Source organism: Pistacia vera, unplaced genomic scaffold (assembly GCF_008641045.1).
Source record: "Pistacia vera cultivar Batoury unplaced genomic scaffold, PisVer_v2 Contig522, whole genome shotgun sequence".
Classification (NCBI taxonomy): domain Eukaryota; kingdom Viridiplantae; phylum Streptophyta; class Magnoliopsida; order Sapindales; family Anacardiaceae; genus Pistacia; species Pistacia vera.
The window spans coordinates 384622-406424 of NW_022196360.1; the positions used below are offsets into that span (position 1 = coordinate 384622).

Consider the following 21803-nt stretch of genomic DNA (forward strand, 5'->3'; position numbering starts at 1 on the left):
ATAGACACTATAAAGGAGCTTTACATTACCATGACCATTATTGATTGCCACAGTACTTGCCTTCTACTTGCATTTGTTTGTCATCTCCGAGCCTCACCTTTAACTTGTAAGACTCAAAGCTCCGTAAACAATGACTTTATTCCTGGTCATGTGATTAGAGCATCCGCTGTCCAGAAACCAAATTGGAAGTTGTTGTGTCTGATGATAGGCCATGAATAGCTACATCCTCTTCCTCTTGTTCTGCATAGCTTGCATGCTTTTCCCTCAATTTCCAACATTCAGCTTTTACATGTCCAAACCGTTTGCAGTAGTAACACTGGACACCACTTCTATTACCTCTTAGCTGCTGCGTTTTCATCATTTTGCTCATTACCATGTCCTCTTCCATGAACACCTCTTCCGCGGAATCCTCCTCTACCACGACCCCTCTAGCTACCTCTTTTCCCATTTTGATTGGACACCTCCCTCTCACTGAAAAGCTTTTTCATTCTTCTCATCTGCCCTAGTCAATCTTGCCTCATGGGATTGCAAAGATACCCAATTCATAAATGAGTATGTAGCTAAGTCTTTGGATTCTCAATAGCTGCAACTACATGATCAAATTTTGGAGTCAAACTCCGCAATACTTTTGCAACTATAGTCTGATCAGAAACTTCTGCCGCATAGGTCCGCATTTGATTAACAATTGCATCTACTCTGGATAGATAATCGTGCACTGATTCTCCATTTTTCATATGCAAGGTTTCAAAATCACGACGAAGAGATTGAAGTTTCACCGTGATTACTTTCGAGGAGCCTTTGTACCACCGTTTGCAAAGTATCAAGCATCGTTGGCTGTATTTGCTGTTGCTATTTTTGAAAAAATTGACTATGAACTGCTTGTTGAATGAAGAACAGGGCTTTAGAGTCCCTTTTTTGTTTAATTTGCTCTTCATCGGAACCGCTCCGTCACAGTGATCCCTGCTCAACCACATCCCATAGCTCTTGAGATTGAACAAGGTTTCATTTTGATGCTCCAATACTCATACTTCTCACCGTCAAAAACAGGTAAAAGCGGCTGTGTGGTTACTGAACTCCCATTTCCTGCCATTTGGACACACTCACTGCCCCTTTTTTTTTTTTTTTTTTTTTTGTTCGCCCAGTCAAAGACCGAAGCCTTGCTCGATACCACAATGTTAGTTAGAGTGCGAAACAATAGAGAAAAACAGGGGACTAAGAGAAGAGTAGAAGATCTATAAGCTGAATATTGATCCTTATTGACTTACCATGAAGTACTCAATATGCCTTTAAATAGGCAGTACATAATAACAAACTAACTTAAAAGTAGAGATTATTGGATTATCATTGACATGATCTAAGGAACAGAAAATAGAAAATCAAGGAGCATGAAGTATCTGCACATGACTCGGTCAAGAGGTGATATCACAGCTGTCAAATTTGAAATTCTCCAACAAAGGTAAGTTCCAGGGTAGGAAACTGTCCTGATAGGATAGGTTTCGGCTCCTAAATTTTAGAAAAACAGTATTGTGCAAGTAGGTTTCAGGTTCTTACTTGTCAGCAGAGTACCTAGACCACCTACCCCTAGTACGTGTTGTTCTCGTGATAGGGGTCATCACCTTATAGAATAAATTAAAGGAAACTCTTTTGGAACCAAAGATTATAAAACATTCCAAAGTCGTACTTATAAATAATACGGTACATAATATTCTCACTGTCTAAGTTATCCTTAAAAAAGGTGCCAGCAGCAATTCCAAGCTTGATAACAGAAGAAATCGAGATACTGCTTTAAATACTAGTAGACTGTTACTGACAATTTTTACGACTGGTTTGTTTCATCAAATTTATAAGCAGCTCAGGACTTGCTAAATTCATTTGCATAAAATGATAACATAACCCAGCCATACTTGAAATACAGAAAGTACTTTAGGTGCCAATAGCTTGCAATGTAGCACAACTCTGTATTGAGAGAATACATTGATGTTGGATCTATAACAGTAAAAGTAATATTTTCAAACTTTTCTTGTTCTTTATAAGTGATTCATGACATGAACTTACTCGGTAGAAAATGGTTACCCAGATGGATGGCTACAGCTATTCTACCAGCAATGAAAGGTTGCATGATTGTAATACTTTTTGTTTTAAATGCGATCGAAAATACTTAGAAAAATACCAGAGATTACTGAACATATTGTGGTTGTGATGGGGGCCATTCCACTATACCATAAATTAAAAGAAAATCTTTAAACAAAAGATCATAAAAGATGTTTAACAAAAAATTCCAAAGTAGTAATGAATAATTTGGTATGTAATTAACCTTGAGGCAGGTCACTTCACCTTGTTATTCCCTAAAAATGTTGGCAACAATTCCAGCTTGATAACTAGGAAAAGTTGAGATGCTTGCTCCAAATCACCAGTAGCCCGCCAATTACAATTGTATGTTTCATTAAATTTATATATATCTCAGGACTATTTAATCAATTTGCATTAACTACATTACAAAACCATACTTGTGTAGTTTTAATTACAGAGAGTAAAATGAGAGAAAGGAAGGCGAAGCGGTTCAGCAGCCTAGCAGTGGCGGTGAGACTCCATTAGGAGTATTGTAATCCATGTAAATGGTGACAATACAGCAGTTCCTGTTCTGATAAGAAAAAAAGGGCTTGAACATATCGTGAATGGAGAAACTTCAAGAATCAGCACGAGGTGATCCGGCGAGATAGAGAGAGTTCCAGCAATGCTTCGTGACGTTAAAGAAAACAGTGGTTGCTATGATCCTCTGGTGGTTTCAGTCGGTCCTTACCACTTTGGAAATCCCAGGCTTGAGTAATGCAGCAGCACAAACTTACAATGGCGCGCCAGTATGTAAATGGGGACTTGAAGTTGCTGGAAGAGTTGTATCAGAAGGTCAGGCGCGTGGCGGAAGCTGCAAAACAATGTTACATGACCAGAGCTCCGTGCCAAGTTCAACAATGAGGGTTCTGTCAGGTGGTGTTTCTTGATGCCTGTTTCCTCCTCCAGTTCTACTACTGCATTGCAAGAGAAGAACGAGAGGCTTTGAAGATGAAAAAACATGATAGCTCTCGTACAACGAGATTGTGCTTACTGGAAACCAAATTCCGTTTCAACTCCTCAATGAATAGTGCTGAAGTCAAATTCGGAGATGAAAACAGCAAGCAGACAGTATTAAATAAGTTTGCTACACAAATTCGTAGTCTCCTCCTCAAAGTTACAAGAAAAACATAATGATTTTCTTTGTAATTTAGCTTTTGGGGGAAGAAAGGTGTGCAAGATGTGAAGTAATAGCAGGAAATTTGAGTCTGAACCTCCTCATCTTCTAGACCTCATTCGGACCAATTTTCGACAAACAGTTTTGACTCAACCTCCTCCTCCCGATTGCAGTGACTGGTTTATTACCGATCGACGAAGGAGCTCAAGGCGGTGGGAATCCATTTCAGGCCTAGCAGGACTAACAGATTCACAGACGTGCTTTTCAATCCGGTATGTCGCAGGGCTCCTGAAACTTCACCAATATACATGATGATTCAACAAAGTCTATGCTGCTAAACATAGTAGACTATGACTCCGCCCCAATGGTCCTGACGATTTTGGAGTTCTTCATACTATGCCTGATGGATTCGCCTTATTGATCATGAAGAAGATGTTAAGGAGCTTCGATCAAAAGGTATACTTCTGAATTTTCTGGGGAGTGATCAACAAGTTGCTGATCTTTTTAATGAGATAGCGATAATTTGGTGTCACACCCGCATGCATATGCGGTTGTAAAGATAGAATAGAAAAGCATTACAAAAACAGGTGAAGATTTGGTTGGCAGAGTGGTTGCATACCATTTCACTAGCCTTGGACGGTTCTGCTTTTATTGCTGCAAGTTTAGCACTTTCTTGACTGTTATTCAGACTTATCAATCGTTTTTGCCAAGTAAAATAGCTAAACACATTACATTATCTACAATGTGTGTCTGTAGGTTTTTGTGAGGCAATTACATGTATATTATAATTATTGAATAAGATTAAGGTGTGTTTTATTGATATGACTTTATTATCAAGTAATCTTTTTGAATTCAGGAATCTCACTTTTAATTTGGAAACATTATAGGATTTATAATGCTTGCAATTAATACTATATATAAATTACGAGAATCAACCAAAACTAAAAGTTTCAACGTGGGAGACAAAGACAATGTTAACATTGCGTCAAAATGTTTTAGTAAAGAGCAACGATAATAGGCATTGATAGATCTATTAAGGGACCAGTGGAATAGATCAGAGACCCCACTGAAAAAGTTTATTAGTTTGACAGTATTTGGGTTAAAACTTTTAGATTTGATTACTAAGTTTTTTCCTATGTAAATAAATTAGTTATAACAGCACTCACATAGTTTTTCTTAAGTTTAATGAAGATGTTTAACTTGTCCCCATAATAGTGAGTGACCCTGCCAATTTTGTCAGTGAGAGCAATTATATACAGTAAAAATCTCTATATTCATAATGATTGAATCAAACTAATTTTATAACTATGAGTAGATTATAATTAATAAAGATGTAATCAGATAGATTATTATTTTGACTCAAGTGGTTGAGAGGAATAGTTAATTAATGGAGCATGTTAAATCCAATTATAGACATTGATAAAAGAGATGAAACATAGTTTTAAAAAACTAGTTTATGTATCTATGTAGTGTGGGAATATGCAAAGTTTAATTTTTCTCTCAATGTAACAATTCTAAAGGGTGAGTATTGTCCATACAACTTTAGATAAATATTTTAGTTCATCTTAAACCTTAAATGTAACATAACATATTTTTTTTTTTTTTTTGCAATTTACAGATAATTATACTATGTGGATGCAAATTCTTGAGACAAAAAAAATTAGAATTTGTTATAATGCGAAACTTATTCTTATTTATAATTGGCTCAAGTTGGGACCAAATTTTTTATGATTACATAAAGGGTATTCTTATATAGAGTGTCACTATATAGATGTCTTATATATAATAATAAAATAAAATAAAATATTAATGAATGCATAATATTTTTCTTCATTTGATAAATAACAAATAAGTTAATTTATTAATCTCATCTCATACTAATACTGATTCATTAAATATAACTATTTATGATATATTATGCTATTTAATAATTATAGTATCGACACCAATATTAGAGTTATTAATATCTTATATTATGTATTTTTCAGTTTCTTGCATATTTCATGTAATTGTTTTCTTAGCTTCAGCATTTTAATTATTAATTTATTTCAAATCATTTGCACAGCCAACTAAACTTTTCTTCTGCAGGTGTCGGAAGCAGCATCAATGGTGACTAAATATGGGAAGCATCCAGGTCGGCTTAAAGATAATGTTGCTTCACCTGGTGGGATTTTAATGAATGCTGTTGTTGCTGTGCTAAGCGAAGCCGAGAGCTGTCCTAGAGCTAGCTAATTCATAGTGATTTTGTTCTTTATTCTTAGTTCGAAAATGTGACCAATTTTTAAACACCTATAATAATAATGAATGGTCAGAGGAAATAGCTTCGGGGTACATGTTTCACTATTTTATATTTATTAGTTTTGAGATGATAGATTTCCTGATAGAAGATTATTTCTGTACGTTCTCTCATTTAGACAAAGTAAAGGAAGTTCTTTAGACTATGCACCTTCTTTTGCCTTGCTCTGAGTTGGCGTTGCCATTGGAATGCCCCCAGCCTGATTCAACCCACATGTTACATGCTCCGGAAAGGAAACCTAGTTAGATATGATTTTCAAAGTAAGGTGTCTGTGGGTACAGTAAGGCCAAAATCCTGAGGGTTCCATAATGGAGTTTTTAGAAAGCAATCGAATCACTTGAAATTATATTCATATTTGAAATGAATGGTTTATTGGTTGACCATCAGCCGGAATATGGTTCGGGCTGTCAAATTTATACCATGAAATATAAAATTTATAATATTGAAGGTGGGGCTTGTGACTGAAAGAAACATCAGATTAAGGGTGAAGACTTTTAGCTAATAGTAACTACAATTAGCAGTACGTTAAAGGCAGCATCGTTTTCTCTGTTACAGGTTTTATATTAGATGTGAAGATAAGACCTTTGTAGCTGAATTTGTGTATACTACTTATGTTTTAAATATTAATGCAATTGAAAATACTACCAGCTTTAGATTATATTAATTGTTCATAAAAAGATGTAGTACATAACTAAGTATAGTATTATTGTATAGAATAAATTAAAGGCAACTCTTTTTCGAACTAAAGATTATAAAACATTCCAAAGTGGTACTTATAAATAATATGGTACATAATTATTCCTTTAAAAAGATAGCAGCACCAATTCCAAGCTTGATAACAGAGAAAAGTCGAGATGCTTGCTTCAAATCACGAGAAGACTGGTACTTACGATTGTTTTGTTTCATCAAATTATAAGCAGCTCAGGACTTGCTAAATTCATTTGCATAAACGATCATAACATAACCAAATCATACTTGAAATAAGGAAAGTGCTTTAGGGGTCAGTATCTTGCAATGTAGCACAACTCTGTATTGAAAGAATACATTGATGTTGGAAACATTATCTGCAATGTTCGTCTGTATTGTTTTTGTGAGGCAATTACATGTGTATTGTTAATTATTTGAATAAAATCTGAGGTGTGATTTTATGATATGACTTTATTATCAAGTAATCTTTCTAAATTCACGAATCTTTCACTTTTAATTTGGAAACATTATAGGATTATAATGCTTGCAATTATTACTATATATAAAGTATACGAGAATCAACCAAAACTAAGAAGTTTTAACGTGGGAGACAAAGACAATGTCAACATTGTGTCAAAATGTTTTAGTCAAGAGTAATGATAATAGGCATTGATAGATCTATTAAGGGACCAGTGGGGGCTCATGACCCCATTGAAAAAAGTTTATTAATTTGACAGTATTGGGTTAAAGTTATAATTCCATTCACTTAGGTTTTCCTAAGATTATATTAATTTGTTTAAACTTGTAACCTAACAGTGTGAGGCCCCGACAATTTTGTGAGTGGGGGAAACTATATATATTAATAAATTAAATATAAATATAATTAATGCATAATATATTTCTTCATTTTATATATAACAAATCAGTTTAATTTATTAATCTCAATTATATTAATACTTGATTCATTAAACTATTTATGTTATGTGAATTTCCTTCAAACGCAACAGCCCTACATGATCAGAGAAAAAAAACAGAGAAAATTATGAAATACCTGAATTTTTATTGAATGAAAATCAAAAGAACTTTACAAAAGTATTTTTACAGTACTTCTTGTCTGTATGGGTCAAAAGTCTTAGTTTATTAGACCATTGTGGGAAATATCTACTACATGGCCTAAGGCCATGGCCCATTGGGTCCACGTCAAGGTTTACCCGATGGGTTAGACCCATGGTTATCAAATCGTGTATGTATCGTGTATCGAAAACCTAATTTTTTGAATCGTGTATGCGTATCATCGTATCGTAAGATACGTCTTTTTCAAAAAATTAATAAAATAATCAAAATTTTTAAAAATTAATATAATCCCTAAGATTAATTAAAGAATTTTGTGGTGTTATTGACTTTAAATTAGGTATTACATAATCAAAATAATCACAAAATTCCAAGATCAATGTCATATCTATATCTCCACTTATTATATATCATGAAAAATGGGTAATAAATATTCCTCTCACTTTCTCCATGCAAAATAGGTAATTTGGACAGGGTTTAGTGAATCGGGTTGGGTGATGGTTTCGACCTGAGTTTTTTTGGACCTTGGGCCCAAATTAATAAAGTGTATCGATTTATATCGATATTTTTAAGGATACGAACGGATACGTATCGTATCGTAGGATACATATCAACGTATCGAATGATTTATGATACATTTTCTGATACGTATCGTTGGCGACCTGTATCGAATCGTATCGTCAGGCCGAGTCATCCAACAAGATAGTCATGTAGTGTAAACCCTCCCTAGCCAGGTATTTCCAAGTATCCCTTGGCCATTAAGAACCTAGAAAACGCATGCCTAGAAAAGAAGTTTATTTTAATCCTATTTAAAGAATAAACTTGTAGTACACATTATGAAATAGGAACATAATTACTATACTAAATATTAGCAAAACCATCGATAGTCATCATTAAAACATCTCTTCATGCTCATAGCGGTCCCTCGGACTCCTCTCCCAGCTTCATGCCTTAACCTTACCTGCAAAACATTTTAAAATAAGTTGGGTGGAGCACTAATCGCTCAGTAGAAATATGGCCATTTATAAACTATTAAGGTTCATTATACAAGTATATTACTTAGGATGTACCTACCTACAAAACATGACCTTCATTCTTTGACATAGCAAGTTCATAAAACATATCATACACTTTGGATTTTTCTCATAAACATAAGTCATAACATAAACATACATACATATAACGTAGAACATATATGACTTATGAAATATTCATGTACATGGCATGCTTATTTCTTTGGTCTTTATACTTGATGGTTTCATTAGTCTTTGTTATCCGACAGATTCATTTGAACAACATTACCTTATTCTTGGTCGTCATCAAAGGACTCATGGTTTCCATAAGAATTTCATTCCTCTGATCTTGGTTTATACCTCAAGAGACTCATGGAATTCATTCTTTAACATTTCATAAATTTTCATAAGACAAACTAAAGTTATGCATTACCATTATGAATGCAAACATATGGACTAACATCTCCCATGCTCAATTTACTATATTCTCCTACTAAATCTTAACTTAATTCATTCAAATTCTCATACAATACAGGGTTTCAGTAGTAAGATTATTCAGGGGTTTATTAGAATTAAAAACAAATGGGAATTTCCATTAAGAAGGTGGATGCCATATAGTCTTCACTTTTCAAGCAATTTTTTCCTTATCTTCTAATTCGAATTTATTTTGCAAAACATAAAAGTTTTAGTCTATTTCTCAAATTTTTAACGCTTCAAGAATCAACTCAATCGGACTTCTATAACTTCAGTTATGACTGATTCAGTGAAGCATGTACAGTATAAGTCTCAAAAAGCCAAGTCCGAATTCTATTCACTTTACCATGTCACCTTCATTTGCACATTCATATCATTTGCCATATCATTCTTAGTATAAAAGGCCATAAAACATCCCTTTTTACAGAACCAAAAAGTGCCAAAACATCATCTAAATACAAACTCTTAATTGGCATAATCATCCTCCATATGCACACAATACACCAATCAACACACCCATTTAAACAACCAAACCAAAACATAGCATCACACTCATATTAACATAATAAATGTAAGTTTATAAACCCTAGGTGTTATCAATTGTAGTCATAAGGGAGATTTTTTTTCCTTACCTTAGTGTACAAAGCACAAGGACACTCTCTTAGCTCAAAATGTTCACCCTTTTTACCTTACACATATAACCACTTATGAATTTCTCTTTTAAAAAAGATCAGAAAAAATAGGGTTTTGAAACTCACCCTAAACCTGAAATTGAAGTTCTTTAAGTGTGGATGGTGATCTCTTTGAAAAACAACTTGAAACCCTAAGAAATATGAGAATAAAATACTTGAATTAGTGGGCTTTTATGGTGGATTTGAGAGATGAAGAAGAAAATGATATATTTGGAGTGTACAAGGCAGACTACTCTCTCTTAAAACCTTGTAAATATTTATTCCATTGTTGCTCTAATGTGATTGGTCAATCAAAGTTAGATATAAGGGTCATTTGGCATAAATTTTTCATATAAGGGCGTTTGGTTATTTCCACCACAACATAATGATTAGCATTCATTTAATGCCATTGACTTCTTTAAAACACTTAACAATTAAGCAATCCCATTAGGTAAATGACTAATTTACCCTTGGAGAACTTTTATGGATACTTATTCATATGGATTTGTATGAAAAGACCATTATACCCTTGGTTATCGTTTACGCCATTTAACCATATCAATCAACTTTATGACCATTTACCCTCATTTTCCTTCAATGACATCACCTCTTACACTTATAATGGCCACATCTGAAATACATGTAAATTGATCATTTTACCCTTCCATTTAAAAAAAAAAAATTACTTAAAAGGTAAATTTCATACCTTAAGGCATTGGAATAATATGCGGAGTTTACATGTAGACTCTGAAGACACACCTTTAGAAAGTTAAGGGAGCATGGGTAGATGAACTACCAGGAGTTTTGGTCTTACCGAATCACCATCCGCTCGTCAACTGGTGAGACACACTCTCCCTTGCATACGACTCGAAAGCAGTTATCCAACCGAGGTGTCGGTCCCCTCACCTAGACTCTAGTGGATGAGTGAAAAGTCAACAGCTAGAACCTATGCCCACAACTTGACATCGTCGATGAACTTCAGGAACAAGCCTAGATCAGAAATGTGATATACCAACAACATGTAGCTCGACATTACAACCAAATGTCTGAGTGAGGACATTCAAAGAGGGCAACTGGGTCCTCCGCAAAGTCTTCCAAGACCACCAAGGAGATCAATGCTGACTAAATTGTTCCTACCTGGGAGGGACCATACAAGATCACAAAGTAGTTGGCAAAAGCCTACAAACTTCAGTCTCTAGAGAGGGTAAAGACATCAACCATAGGTAGAATGCTATCCACCTCAAGCACTATCACTTCTGATAGGCCGCGACTCGGTCCATCTTTATGTTGTTCAACAGGGATGAGTGAGGCTGCTCACCTCCCTATTTTCAGTCGGCTTAGCCAAAATTGCCTTAGGGCACTTATGTTTCAATAAATCAATAAAAAGTACTATTCATAAAAAATTCTAAGTGTCACATATGCATTCACCTTCAGTCGGTCATACCGACTTGACCTTAGGGAATTTATGTTTTTTGATTTAGCCATTCACGTTTAGTTGAAAATGTCGACTCGACCTTAAGGCATTTTACAAAAATTCTAAGTTTTAGCTATGGGTTGAAACTTTGGATCACCTTTTCTATGGTTGCAATTTCACCCAAGTCATTTGGAACCAAGTCCTTGAACTTCTTCCCTTGGTTATGTTACCGCCTTGGAATGATTATGTCAACCCCTTGTTACAGATGGAAGAAGAATAATTTAAGTATTTACTTGGGAAGTTGAGTTTGGGAGCTACCATGTACTCTATTGGCAGGAGAGAAACAGTAGGTCCTTTGGAGGGGAAAGTAAAGATGCTCCCACTATCCACAAATTTTCCATCAAGTCCTTGGTGAGAGACAAAGCTTTGGACCTAAGTAAGATTAAGGGAAACACATAATCAGAGACTGTGGAGAATTGAGAGCTTCCTAAATCCATCTTCAATAGTTCCTGTGGGAGTTGTGGTAAGGGAGGATGTGTTGTGATGGGTTCTTTGTGGTTTAAGGAGGTTATGGTTGGTGACATCATTGTGTTGGTTGTGGCTCTATGTGTAAATGTCCATGTTGTGGATGCTTAGGTATTACATCTTATTTTGGAAAATTCTAAACCAACCCAGGGTATGTCTTGTGGTAGGTTGGCTTCTTTGCATTTCTTTGGCTCCTCTTAGTTCAATTCTTTGGTAAAAGAATGGAAAAAAAAAAAAGTCTAGGGGTTGGCTTAGATAGAATCATTCTTTTGCACTTAACTCAGGGTATGTCCTAAGGTAGGCTGACTGCTCTTTAAGGCCTCTCTTATATATTTTTTTTCTATAAAAGCTTATTTACCAAAAAAAAAAAAAATTCAATTTGAATTGAGATTTTGTATTTGATAAGTTTTTATTTATTCTCTAAAATAAAAAAGAATAATTGAATTGAATTATGTATGATAAGTTTTTAGTTTATCTCTAAAATAAAAAGAATAATTTGAATTTGAATTTTGTATTTGATAAATTTTTGGTTTATTCTCTAGAAAAAAAAAAAAAAAAAACACAATTGATTGAAAAGAATCTCCAATAAGAACGTCTATCAATTGTTTAATTTTTGTGGACAGTCTCATATTTGATTCTCCAACTTGGTGAAATGGTGTGGGTAAATAATTTACCCACATAATTTTTGTTGCACGGTCTCATTTTTACGTTTAACCAAATGTTTTACTTATAAAGCTTCTCCCTTTCACATAATGTATTGTGGTTTAATTTCTTCAACATCAACTATGGGTCAAGCCATTTGGATCCAATTAGGTGACTTTGGCACTTTGGGCTCATTATATATTATTATTATGCTCGTTACGATTACATCCATCATGTCTCATCTTTTTTGGAGTGTTTGGTCAGTTTGTGTATGCTTCATAATCTCTTATCTTAAAAGTGTCGGCTATCAGTATCACCTTCTATTTCCATCTTGATATTATAATTGATAAATTAAAAAAATAATAATAAATAGCAAAATCTTTTTAAGATATAAAGAATAATTTTGTCATTATGTAATGAGTTAATAAATATTATTAAATTATTTATCGATTGTTTTAATATATTAATTGTTATTAAGTCATTAATAAACAAATAATAAATTACGGTTAAAATGCGATCACTTTCTAACCATGTGTATCGATTGATGCAACTACGCCAAGTGCGGCCCTGCTATGGTGAGGTTGGCCACGCGTAAAAGTATATAGTTTATTATTTAAATAAAATAATATAAAATGAAATTCTAATACCAATATTTTATGTTTAAAAATATTATACTAATAATTTTTTTCATAACCCTAACATGAGAGTTTATAATTGATTAATTTATACAGATCTTATATAGATGAGTTCACTGATCTTCTAAGAAATGATTGTGAGGTAGTTTACTCTCAATATTTAAAAACACATGGGTTTAAAAACAACAAAAGCAGTCAATGGGTCGACCTCGACATGTGACACTACGAAACAAGAACTCCGTCCCTAAAAAGATCATATTCTCCTTTCACTTGCCATCTTCATTTTCACTTCAGCCGAGCTCATCTCAATTATTGGTGGTGTTTTTTGGTTTTCTTTAGTCTGTCAAACAATATCTCAAACACATGGAGGCCATTCCAATCTCCCCTGAATCCTACAAACTGGGCTTCATCGGAGCAGGCAAAATGGCCGAGAGTATTGCCAGAGGAGTGGTACAATCGGGTGTGCACCCTCCCCAACGTATCTCTACTGCCGTTCATTCTAATCCCAATCGCCGAATCGCTTTCGAAACCTTTGGTGTCGGCGTACACTCTAACATACGTAGATTCTACGTTGTATATTTTACTTTAAAGTTCGATTGAAAGGAATAAGATAAATAAGAAATGTTTATTTGAAAGTAAATGCCTAACAGCCCTAAAAGAATAATTTAAAGAACCTTATTCATCCATAATATGTTTTTGTTGAAGTAGTACTGCGTTGGAGTAGTGGGAAACATTCTTGCATTTGGGGTATGGTTGCTATTGTTACAATCAGTTCCTTTTTTAGAAAATGGAACATTTATTTTGAATTTTGTTTGGCTTCATTAGTCATTTGAAATTTCAAGTTTTATGATATAACTTTATATTTATTCCATGATTTGGCTTGAAACTGTTCAAAAATTGGGACTTTACGGTTACATGATATGTTTTTAGACTTTGTAATTAGTTCTTCGTGCCTGCGTCCGACATCCATTGCTTTTTGAGGTTCTTAATTTATGAATCTGTTAGTTTTGTGAAATAAAGTTTCTCATTTGTTAGGAATGGGCTGGTCACAGCCGGTTTATTAGGGTGATGCCCAACACACCTTCAGCCATTGGTGAAGCAGCAACAGGTGTGTTTTTCCCCTCTGCCTTGACATTTAACTGTTTTTTGCCCTATTATCTCAGCAATAGAAATCCTGGACTGCTATCTCATATAATTTTATCATATAAAATGAAAAAATTACTGAATTACAAGTGCATTTTATTATAATGTTCAAATTTGTAATAAAAACAAATAGCATAAAGGGGAATTTTCCTTTATTAAAAATTTTCTCATGAGCTGCTGTAGAATTGTTGATAAAATATTTGATCTGATATATAAGAACTAATTAACTAATTACACATTGCAAAAATAAGATTGTATTTGTTATTGTCTGACAGATAAATTACTGAGATATGTGTTGGCACGTTAATTACTGCCAAGACCTTCATTCTTTGACAAATTACATTTATTTATGAGTTCATCTTGTTCATGTTTGTAGTATGTTTTTTCCACTTCAAATTTGCATATTGCATGAAAATGTAAAGGTAACTAATCTCCTTGTATTCTAATAGTTATGAGCTTGGAAGGAGCTGCAACAGAAGAGGATGGGGAGCTAATTTCTAAACTGTTTGGATCAGTCGGCAAGGTATGGCAGGCTGATGAGAAATTGTTTGATGGAATCGCTGGTTTGAGGTATATGGTCTCCCATTTTATAATCTCAGTATCTTGGAATATTCTCTCATATAATAATTGCCCACGAGGACTAGTTTCATTATTTACCATACTGAGGTTCCTGGGTCCATGGGCAAGAATAAGTCCTACTAATATGTTTTTCTATTAATGCATCTATTTCTGGACAAGTAGAGTTGTCTAGTTGTTTTAATCAAACATTTTTTTTATTATAAATTTTCAGTGGCAGCGGTCCAGCATATATTTTCTTGGCAATTGAAGCTCTAGCTGATGGTGGAGTGGCTGCAGGTCTACCACGAGAACTTGCGCTAGGTCTAGCGTCACAAACTGTAAGTGATACCAATTTCTTTCATTCACTACTTTTATGAGCTATGTAATAGGAGATAACATTCTTCTAGTGTTAAACCCAATCCTCTTATTTGAATGGGATTTCTTTATCCTATCTAAACATATATCGTACACAGCTACCACCTAGTTATTATTTGTATTGGTTGCAATAAAGGCTACTATTATTGTTGAGGAAGTGGCAAGAATTTAGGGCTTGTTATTTAAATTTGGGTATAATTTTTTCTGTTTTGCGAGAACTAGAGATACAAACAGTTTTCAGATAACACATTTGGTTGAAAAAGAAACAAAGTCCTTATTCTAGTTTCCCATATTTTTGAAAACTGAACAATTTTCAGGTATTATATTAAATTTGTTGTTCGATATAAGACATTGATAAACAACTCAAATTTAGATTGTAATTTATTTTTTAAAAAATTGTTTTCGGATAATGAATCAAATGCAATGTAAATGTTATGCTCATGGTACAATGTAATTGCTCCTTAGATTTGTGGTTGTAAGTATTGGTTTCGACTAAAGGAGATTATGGGAATGGGTTGGGTGCTGTGGTGTGGAAATAGATTTGTAGTATGAGTCTACAAGTGAAATTACGCACTATTTACACTCTTTTGCTGTATCGTTATCTGATGTTGGGTACTGAGATATTTACAGGTAAAGAATTATACAAAGCTTCATTTCCACGCTCACCAGTATACGAGTAGATTTACATGAAAGAAATTATCTATAGAGAACTTTCACAATTTCTCTTTAGATGAAAAAAATGAAGTTACACTGCAACTTGAAATAACTGTGTTCAACAGTTTTTCTGATATCTTAGAAACGTCTCTTATCTCTTCAGACTTGAGTATTAGTGAAAATGAAGTGATTTTTCATTGCTTTCTTTTCAATCTTATATTTCTGGGTTTATGTAATTTTCAGTTTCTTGCATATTTCATGTAATCGTTTTCTTAAGCTTCAGCATTATTAGTTTATTTCAAATTCATTTTGCACAGCCAACTAAACTATTTCTCCTGCAGGTGTTGGGAGCAGCATCAATGGTGACTGATATGATCACCTGTAGACAAACTCAATCCACAACCAACCAGCAATAATTCTCACGCAAGTAACCAACACACAGTCAATCCACAACCAGAATAACGCAAAAAACAGAATATGCAATCTCAGCACTATTTGTATTAATAAGATAATATGAATGGAACAGATAAAATGGAATGAACTGGACTGTAACCATAAACCCTGGCGTTTCGAGGAGCCAGGAACCTCCACTGTTTTATCAACAAAATAAGATGATCCTGCTGCTACGACTCTCCCTGATTAAATACTAATCCCCTTTCCACAATTACCCTTACTCACACAATTCATATTCTCAAAACAGACTCCTACCCATGACACCTGTGCTTTGTGGACCCTACTCCCTTAACAACCTTCCTAATGTCTATAACGCCCCTTAAGGGTGTAAACTTTATGCACTGTCGGTTTATCAATACCCCCCCTTGAAGATTCACCTTGTCCTCAAGGTGAAACTGAGGAAACTGCATTTTAATCACTTCATATGGTTCCCAGGTGGCTTCAAAATCAGGTAAATGTTGCCATTTGATGAAAACCTCCTTAGACCGATCTAATAGAGTACGCACAGAGAGAAAAGCGTCTGGCTGGACCAGTAATTCCATGTCTTCAGAGAGTGATTCCGGTAGGGGTTGGATGGGCATCGATTGATGTAAGCTCCTCTTGAGCTGAGAAATATGGAAGACATGATGAATACGGGCTGTGGGAGGCAGATCCAATTTATAAGCCACTGGTCTAGTGCGTTCCAAAACAGTGTAAGGACCATAGAAACGGGGATTGAGCTTTTCATTCAATTTCCGGGTAAGTGATTCAAACCTGTAGGGCTGTAGCTTCAGGAAAACTGAGTTACCAGGCTGGAAGCACTCATCTCGCCGATGAAGGTCAACATTGTGTTTCATGCGAGCTTGAGCCACAACTAAGTTGTCTTTAAGCTCCTTTAACATGGCATTCCTCTCAGTCATTTGGACATTGACATCTTCTATGGCAGAAGGGCAGTTTGTGAATTTTAAAGGGGGGGCTCGTCCATAGATGGAGTCATTCGGATGGAGCTGTGATAGGTTGTGTTGTACCAGTATTATGCCCAAGTAAGCCAAATAGGCCACTGTCGTGGCTGAGTACTGCAGAAACAGCAGAGATACACCTTGAGACACCTATTGACCACCTCCGTTTGCCCATCTGTCTGTGGATGGTAAGCCGAACTAAATTTCAGAACAGTGTCGGCAGCCTTGAACGACTCTTGCCAAAATTGACTCATAAAAAGTTTGTCTCTGTAAAAAACAATGGAATTAGGGAAACTGTGGAGCCTGACCACTTCCTTAATAAATATGGCAGCCACATCCTTTGCATTGTAGGGATGACCGAGACTAAAAAAATGGTTGTACTTGGTCAGGTGGTCAACAACTACAAAGATGGTATCCACTCCCTTCGAACATGGTAGCCCCCCGATAAAGTCCATAGAGAGATCCTCAAAAACTTGATCTGGAATGGGAAGGGGTTGGAGGAGTCCGTCTGGTTTTAACGACGATTGTTTATTAAGTTGACAGGTAGTGCAAGCCTTAATGTAGCGTTGTATATCTCCCCGAATACCCTCCCAATAAACTACTGAAGAGACTCTCTTGTATGTTCTGAAGAAACCCGAGTGGCCTCCACTAGGACTCCGATGGAATTCGGCCAATAATGTGGAGACAAATCTGGACCCTTTTGGAATAACCAGCCTGTCCTTATAGAATAGGCAACCCCTGCGGAGGTGGTAGTTGGGTCGACTAGAAGAATCAAGGAGAAGGTCCTGAATGATTTCCCTGAGTTTCAGATCTGTTTGTGCCTTCGAAGCCATGTCCTCATACTCAGAAAACTGTACTGCATATAAAGCTGAAAGGTGTGCCAATTCAGTCCCGTCTTCTCTTCTTGAAAGAGTGTCTGCCACTTGGTTGGAAGCCTCTGGATAGTACTGAATTTCAAAGGTAAAACCCATCAGCTTGGAAATCCATTTGTGTTACTCTGGGGTTTTTGATCTTTGGTCCGTTAAAAACTGGAGGCTGCGCTGATCAGTCTTGATTATGAATTTTCTGCCAAGCAAATAGTGACTCCACTTCTTGACCGCAAAGACGATGGCCATCAATTCATGCTCATAAACCGATTTTAGCTTGGATGTAGGGGAGAATGCCTTGCTAAGGAAAGCTATAGGTCGAGCCTGCTGCACCAAAACAGCCACGAGACCTCTTCCAGATGCGTCTATCTGAATTTCAAAGGGGAGTGTGAAATCTGGAACTGCTAAAACCGGGACAGTAGTCATGGCTTCCTTGAACCTATCAAAAGTTGATTGTGCCGAATCATTCCAAGTGAAGGAATCTTTTTTCAGTAGCTGAGTAAGGGGCTGTGCGATTGAACCATACCGTTTTACGAATCTCCGGTAATAACCTGTCAGCCCAAGAAAACCTCTCAATCCCTTCACATTTGCAGGTCGCGGCCAAGACACCATGGTCTCAATCTTTTTCGGATCTGCCTCTACTCCCTTTTTTGAAACCAGGTGACCCAAATATTCCAGCTTAGATTGGCCAAACGAACATTTTTTCTTGTTAACAACCAGCTCGTGTTCTTGCAAAATCTGAAAGGTTAGTTGTAAATGCTGGATGTGTGTGGAGATGCAGGGGCTATACACAAGGATGTCATCAAAGAAGACCAGGATGAATTTACGGAGGACAGGTCTAAATATTGAGTTCATTAAGGCTTGAAATGTTGAAGGCGCATTAGTGAGTCCGAAAGGCATCACAAGGAACTCGTAATGCCCTTCATGTGTGCGAAAGGCTGTCTTGGGAACATCAACCTCTCGCACCCTAATTTGATGGTATCCTGACTTTAGATCTAGTTTTGTGAAAACCATTGCCCCCACCAATTTATCAAGTAATTCTTTAATGGTCAGTATTGGGAATTTATCGGGTATTGTAATGTCGTTTAATGCCCAGTAATCTACACAAAATCACTAACTCCCATCCTTCTTTTTTGACTAATAGGATAGAGCTGGTGTATGGGCTAACACTAGGCTGTATAATCCCGGCAGTCAACATTTCTCCAACCAACTTCTTGATTTCATTCTTCTGAAAGAACGGGTATTTGTAAGGTCGGATATTGGGTGGTTTGGAACCTGGTTGGAGTTCTATGGCATGGTCATGGGTCCTATGGGGTGGTAATTTAGGTTCTGGTCAAACAGATGGGGGTAACTATCTATCACCTCTAATATTCTAGGGTCAGTTTCCTCCTGCATTGGCTCTTCTTTAAGCCCTATGGCTCCAAACTCCACTACGTAGCCAGTTCCCGTAGCATGCACAGACTTGACCATGGTTTTCAGTGAGACCTCAGTCTTTACCAGTAAAGGATCCCCTCTCAGTTTTACCCTCTTGCCTTCCCAGTGAAATTCCATTGTTAGTCTCTTCCAATTGGCACTCACATCCCTTAAACTACTCAACCATGTAATTCCCAACACAACGTCTGCACCTCCTAATTCAAACGGAAAAAACTCCTGCTGGATATCAATCCCCTGGAGTTTTAGGCTCACTGCCTTACAAATTCCTTCACCCCGAATGGTACATCCATCACCAACCATGACTCCAAAAGGTCTCCCCTTATCCACCTTCAACCTTAGCTTATGTACAACCTCATGGGAAACGAAATTGTGGGAAGCCCCACTATCCACCAACACCACAACACTCTCATTCCTAATCTCCCCTTTTAACTTCAAGGTTTTACCCGATGAAATACCCACAATAGAGTTCATCGAAAGAGCTAGAGATTTACCTTTACCGATGGCTTCCTTGTCAGTTTCTGTCTCAACTTCTAGTGGGTTTGTATCTTCATCATCCACGAGTAACAAAACTTGCAGAGATCTATTTTTACACTTGTGGTTTGGCCCAAATTTCTCGTCGCAACGGTAACAAAGCCCACACTCTCGCTTGTACTGTATTTCGGCATCGGAAAGTCATCGGAAGTTGTCGTTCCGGTTGATGGACCCCACAGACCCAGTCGCCTTCTCTCTTTGCTCAGGTGCTTTACTGGAGTTTGACGAAAACGAAAGGGGATCTAGTGGCTTTGCGCTAGAGTTCCACCAGTTAGTGTGCGTGGTTTCCGGGTTTGGGCTGACCCGTGAATAGGGCTCCCCTCGACCCATTTGATTTTTAAACGCCCTGGGCCTTTGTTTTTCAAGCACCCAATTCCTTTCCTCAATCCTGTGGGCTTGATCCATCAGCCCAAATAGTGAATTTGGCTGAGACAAATGCAACTCAGCTTTTACTTCTTCCTTTAACCCATTCGCAAATATTCCCTTTAACAGATCCTCACCCAGATCCTTCAATGGCGCATCGTTGGCTTCAAACTGTTCCCTATATTCTATGATTGTCCCGTCTTGCTTCAAGGCTACTAAAGCCTCATATGCAGATCCCTTAAATGATGGCCGAAAACGATCAATTAATGCTATTTTGAATGCTTCCCACGACTGGAATGGTGCCCTGGATTCGACCCATTGATACCAGCTCAGAGCTCTTCCTTCCATGCAAATTGCTGCTGCTTCCACCATTTATGTCTCCTGATACGGTTGATGGTGAAGTAACGGTCTGCTCTGAAGGACCATCCAAACGGATCTTCGCCATTAAAGATTGGCAACTCCAGCTTACGGGTATTCTTTTTATCCTCTTTCCCACTGTCTACCCGATTTGGTTCCTTATCTCTACTGGTATTCTGGTTCTCTACCGATGAAGAGGATTTCTCTCTTTCTTGGTTTCTTCTTCCTTCTCTTTCTTCTCTCATCGCGCATTAATTCCCTCATTTCTGTCAAATATTCCTTCACACTGCCCATGTCAATCTTCAAGGTTCTTATGTCTTCCTTTATTGTATTCATCTCCTTCTCTACGTTATCCATCCTATTCTCCATTTTGGATTTTACCATTCCCCACTCTGGCTTTAATGCCAATTGATACGATCACCTGCAGACAAACTCAATCCACAACCAACCAGCAATAATTCTCACATAAGTAACCAACACACAGTCAATCCACAACCAAAATAATGCAAGAAATAGAATATGCAATCTCAACACTATTTGTATTAATAAGATAATATGAATGGAACAGACAAAATGGAATGAACTAGATTGTAACCATAAACCCTGGCGTTTCGAGGAGCCAGGAACCTCCACTGTTTTATCAACAAAATAAGATGATCCTGCTGCTACGACTCTCCTTTATCAAATACTAATCCCCTTTCCACAATTACCCTTACTCACACAATTCATATTATCAAAACAGACTCCTACCCATGACACTTGTTCTTTGTGGACCTCCTAATGTCTATTACGCCCCTTAAGGGTGTAAACTTTATGCTCTGCCGGGTTATCAGTGACTAAATCTGGGAAGCATCCAGGTCAGCTTAAAGATGACGTTGCTTCACCTGGTGGGACTACTATAGCTGGTGTTCATGAATTTGAGAAGGGTGGATTTCGTGGGATTTTAATGAATGCCGTTGTTGCTGCTGCTAAGCATAGGCGAGAGCTGTCCTAGAGCTAGCTAATTCATTGTGATTTTGTTCTCTTATTCTTAGTTCAAAAAATTGACCAAATTTTAAACACCTATAATAATAAAGAATGGTAAGAGGAAATAGCTTCGCGGTATATGTTTCACTTATTTATATATTTATTGGTTTTTGAGATGACAGATTTCCTTGTAGAAGATTTATTTATGTACCTTTCTCTCATTTATGACAAAGTAAAGGAAGTTCTTATATGACTATGCTTTTTGCCTTTGCCTTGCTTTGAGTTGGCATTGCCATTGGAATGCCCCCAGCTTGATTCTACAACCCACATGTCACATGACTCAGAAAAGGGAACCTAGTAAGATATGTTGTTCAAGTAAAGTGTCTATGGTCAGGGGGGTAAGGCCAGAATACTTGAGGTTTCGATAATGGCGTTTTGCCAGAGTTGTAAGGTTTTGATATTGAAGATGAGACTTGTGACCGAAGAACATAGGATTAGTAAATGTGACATT

General features: G+C 36.5%; 1 pseudogene; it reads left to right on the forward strand.

The window, feature by feature from the left end:
- Window positions 1-12891: 12891 nt before the first annotated feature.
- LOC116106800 lies at window positions 12892-21320 on the forward strand (annotated as a pseudogene).
- Window positions 21321-21803: the final 483 nt, after the last annotated feature.